At 42.3% G+C, this 5,000-nt stretch overlaps 1 long non-coding RNA gene across 2 annotated transcripts in view; it reads right to left on the reverse strand.

The window, feature by feature from the left end:
• The window catches only part of LOC308098945, a 3,602-nt gene extending 3,195 nt beyond the window's left edge, over positions 1–407 (reverse strand). Inside the window, exon 1 of one of the 2 annotated variants that reach the window (XR_013934330.1) lies at positions 235–407. This is a non-coding gene — a long non-coding RNA (uncharacterized lncRNA). Of the gene's footprint in view, positions 112–234 lie in introns of those variants that run through there. The other variant, XR_013934331.1, reaches the window with a different exon arrangement.
• Positions 408–5,000: the final 4,593 nt, after the last annotated feature.

Genomic DNA, 5,000 nt, shown 5'->3' on the forward strand with positions numbered 1-5,000 from the left:
AACTTCAGATCAACAAACATGTTTGCATATGTTTTGCCAACATGTTCAGAACATGTATTATTAGGCATATAGATTAGTTACGCCCAGATAGTTTTCAGCCTGCCTCATTACACACACACACTTTTACAAGAAAATCAGAAAATCAAATTATATTAACAGTAGCCCCTAGCCTAAGATAAAATACATTATGGTGAAGAGTCCTATATAGTGGCATTCTGCAAATTCTAGTCATACCTTTTAGCCAGAAATAAGTCGTCTTCTGCGCAAAGTGAAAGTGAAAGAAGTGTAATTTGTTAGTTTACAAAGACGGAAATAATGCTGTTTTTAAGGAAGGTCCTATTATATGACGTAGGCCTACTATGACATATGGATCCAATGTTCCAACTTCATCAGCTTTCAGCAGTGGTGGGAAAAGTATTTTTTTAAACGTATTTTTTTACTAAAGTAAATTACAGAAGTAGCCTATTGGTATCAAAGTGCACTTAAATTATACCAAAAGTAGAAAGTAGGCTACTCAATATGCAGAATGTGCCATTTCCCCATTTTGGGGAGAGAGAGTGTGTTTCAAGGGGTTTATGTCATGTGGTGCAAATAGGCTGCTATCTAGTGGCAATATTGCAGGAACTGATATATATTTATAGGACTACTACCTATGGCTTACAGTGGATAAAGAAAATAAATACAATACAAACAAATAAGTCATAATAAAAATAGGACTAAATGTAGGCCAATTAGGTACAGATTCTCTCTCTCTCTCTCTCTCTCTCTCTCTCTCTCTCTCTCTCTCTCTCTCTCTCTCTCTCTCTCTCTCTATATATATATATATATATATATATATATATATATATACACACACATATATATATACACACACACACACACATGTGCCATTATTGGTTTAATATACTGTGTGTGTGTGTGTGTGTGTGTGTGTGTGTGTGTGTGTGTGTGTGTGTGTGTGTGTGTGTGTGTGTGTGTGTGTGTGTGTGTGTGTGTGTGTGTGTGTGTGTGTAAGAGCAGACCATCTCACAGCTAGGCTAAAGATGTAAACTTTTGGTTTTTATCTTACTAGGGCACGTGCACAAGTTGGTTGTGAGGGGCCTTCAAATGACCGGCCTCTCCAAAAGGAGGGCCAAACAGTTAGCAAGGTACTGCTCAATATCGGCTATTATAGGAAGCCGCTCAATATGGAGGAGGCGTTGTTTCCTTTGTACAAGGAATTCTTGTACTTCTGTTTACATGGACATAAATAAATATTTCATGTGTGTGTGTTTGTGTGTGTGTGTGTGTGTGTGTGTGTGTGTGTGTGCGTGTGCGTGTGCGTGTGCGTGTGCGCGTGCGCGTGTGCGTGTGCGTGTGCGTGTGCGTTTGACATTGGGAGCCACAGATGTCCAGCTGCAGGTGATTCGAGCAGGGCTGAGAGGAGAGGGCCAGGCAAGAGGCTGCAGGGGTGGGGGAGCCTGGTGGCAGGCAGAGCTGTGACCAGCGCCTCAATGTCTTTGTCTATCCCAGTGCTGTTTCAGCTTCACAATAGCCAGGTGGTCCTCATGTGCCATTGCCAAAACACGCACAGGCAAAGCACTAAGGACCACTGTGCAAAGCCTGCGTGCCACACAGGTGTCGTTCCAGCAGGAGAGCTCCTGTTTGACTCGGAAGTATGCAGCCAACTCCTCGGGGACCTTGTGAGGCCAGCCGTTATGAATGTAGGTGCAGTGCGGAGAGAGGGTCCTGTTCGGAGGCTTACTTGAGCTCCTACAAAGAGACAGTGGCCTGGAGGGGTGTGTATTCAGCATCCGAATAGCGTCCCGTTCCACACAATCAGTGCACAATAACATGTGTAACAACGAACCGCAGGTCAAAATTGTTCTGGCGGAGGTGGTCACACCTGGGGTGTAGCCTCAGTGGTCTGGCATCCATAGAGATAGAGGTACCACCCATGACAGGCCCAGATGCAAGCAAACGCCTCACAGTCTCCCACAGAGTACTGGTGCTCAGGTGCTCGGATGGCACAGGGGTAAACTACCTCCCCACCACTGAGTCTAGGGGTTTGAATCCACTGCTGTGCAGCCGGTTTGGCCGAGCGTCTGTTTTGGCCCGTGTTCAGGGGAGCAGCCGGTTTGGCCGAGCGTCTGTTTTGGCCCGTGTTCAGGGGAGGGAACCTGGGTGCGAGGGGTTGTCACTGCACACACTCCTTTCCTGTGTTTCAAGGAATAGACAAGTGTTTTGATAAATTGCAATAGATTGTACTGTTCTGTGTCAGTGGTTCTCAAAGTGGTTCCGTGGACTCCCAGGGGTCCTTGAGGGGGTTCCAGGGGGTCCCCAGCTAAATTTGTTAATACACAGTATAGCATCACAATCAGGCTGGGGCCTTGCATCGCAACATGCATGTAGATCTGCTATTTTTGAATTATTTTGAAAATTCTTGAAAGAAAAGAATGATTTTCAAATAATTAAGATTTTTCTTTGAACACAAATTTTCTTCTGGGGGTGCCTGGAACAAAATATTTTCAGATGGGTGTCTGTGGCCAAATACATATTAATTTGGGAGTCCTTGACATGAAAACGTTTGAGAATCACTGTTCTATATACATAAGTTTGTCAATTATATCATATCTGTTGAGCAGCTGGGAATGCAGCCTCTGGCTTTCCAAAAGGTTTGGTTCATTACAAAAGCTGACAGGCATTAGGTCCCATGTTGTGGAACGCCCTGCCAGTGGAACATCTAATCTTGTCTCTCATATTAAGCTCTATAAAATTCTTCAGAACTTGCAGATCTACAAGCTCACAATACCTCACATTGCAATGCGTTGTTGCTTGTAGCTCTGCAATTTGTGAATAATGATAATAATCGGGCTGCCAGGTTGTTTATAATGACTCACATGTACAGAACACCAGTTTTGAAAAATGATTTGATAATCTAGAATATATATAGATAGACACAGTGATAGCTGACCTCTGTGTTAATTTAATTCTGAGTGTTAAACCCTTACAGATAATTATTTTAAATCTCTAAAATGTCCGGATCTCTCCTTTAAGGATAATTTACACTTTTCTGAGACTTAAAGGAAATGGACATAATAGTTCATTCAGTATTAGTTTTATTGTGTATTAGAAAATACAGAAACAAACAAAACAAAACACATCTTAAATATGAGATAATGTATTATTATAAATAGTGAAAGGCCTCCACACAACTTAACTAAAACATAAGTCAGCTGGTCATCAGAAACATTTAGTAGGCCTACTGTGCAATGTGCTTACATACATTGCCATTAAAACAAGTCTGCACTGAAGCCTATTATATATATCTCAAGTAAAGACATCCGGAGCGCAGGGCCACACTGCTTGTCATCTTTATCAGTGTTCACAAGGTTCTGCCCAGCAGATCTCACATGGGTTGTCGTGATGTGGACCGATGTTGACGTATTGTAATCTGGACCGATGTTGACGTATTGTCATCTGGACAGATGTTGACGTATTGTCATCTGGAACGATGTTGGATGTTGACATCATGTCGTGTGGACCGATGTTGAATGTTGAAGTCATGACATGGTCATGTCATGGACAGTGAACCAGTGTTGTGTGTTCAAAGGTGGTGTGAGCTGCCAACCACATGTTTCCTCTCATTTCTGAAACAGAATAAGTCACATCAGGCTGTGATGTGTTGTGAGCTTGTAGATCTGCGCGTGGAGAGGTTTGGTGTAGGGGAAAAAAAGAGCAGACCAATTACAGAGCCCAAGTTTACAAAGTATTGAGGGTTTAAGTAGTTAAATGTCTGGAAATACACATAACATGAATACGACATATTAATAGGAAAGATAATGTGTAAACAAACAAAAAAACACACTAATTTACACAACACTGATGATAGTGCTGTCGATTACGTCTATGGAGCTACCTACAAAATCTATGAAAAAGTTAAATCTGCAACAAAATGTTATACAACAGCCCTATATTGCGCTGATCAGAGCAATGGTCCCCGAGTTATGGCCATTTGAAGTGTTAAACACTGCTGTAGTGCAATTTTGGTTTTTGGGTGTATGTATTTTCATGGCAGACCCCAACACGTGACTCCTGGTGGGACTATTGTCATGGCAGGCCCCTGAACAGCGTTTGTGCCAATTTTGGTGTGGATTGGAGCAAAGGTGGGCCTGTGGCCCCGGCCCCGGGGGCCCCTAACGTGGCCCCTGGTAGACTATTCTGAAGGCAGACCCCTGAACAGTGTTTGTGCCAAGTTTGGCATTCTAACAAATAATGTAGTATTGACAGTTATTTATTTCAAAATCACCATTATCTATTCATCAGGTAAAAATATGACATTTAGACAATTTAATTTAATATAAATACAAACATCTTTTTGTATCAGGGTCCCTTGAACTGAATCATTTTTAAATGGGGGTCCATAGCCTATAATATGAAAGTCATTTCGGGGTCTGTGACATGGGGTCTGTGACACCCAACCTGTGAGTGACTTATATCAACAACTGAGTCAATTACCTAAAGAAGTGGTTCTCAAAGTGGGGTCTGGGGACCCACAGGGTTCCTTGAGTAGGTTCCAGGGGATCCCCAGCAAAATGTGTTAATATAGCATCAAAATAAGTTTAATCACTTTATACATGGCTAATTGAAACTATTCGGTGCAACGCGCTTTAGATATTTTTTTTAATGTAATTTCGAACATTTTTAACACAAATCCTTTCTTATGGGGGGTCTCTGACACAACATATTTTCAGATGTGGTGGAGATAACTAGGCACCTGGACGAACCACTGTAGACCACTGGTGTAGACCAGTGGTTCTAAACCTTTTTAGGCTGTGACCCCCCCAAATAATCATATTTGAAATGGGGACCCCCCAAAATGATCATATTTGAACTGGGGACCCCCCAAAATGATCATATTTGAACTGGGGACCCCCCACCCTGACAAGCACTTGGAATTGTAGGACTCAGAGTTGAGACATTACATTTACTTTGACTCCACAGTTTGACTCCACAGCTAA

The sequence above is a fragment of the Gymnoscopelus braueri genome, assembly GCF_963280865.1.
Source record: "Gymnoscopelus braueri genome assembly, chromosome: 13".
NCBI classification, from domain to species: Eukaryota; Metazoa; Chordata; class Actinopteri; order Myctophiformes; family Myctophidae; genus Gymnoscopelus; species Gymnoscopelus braueri.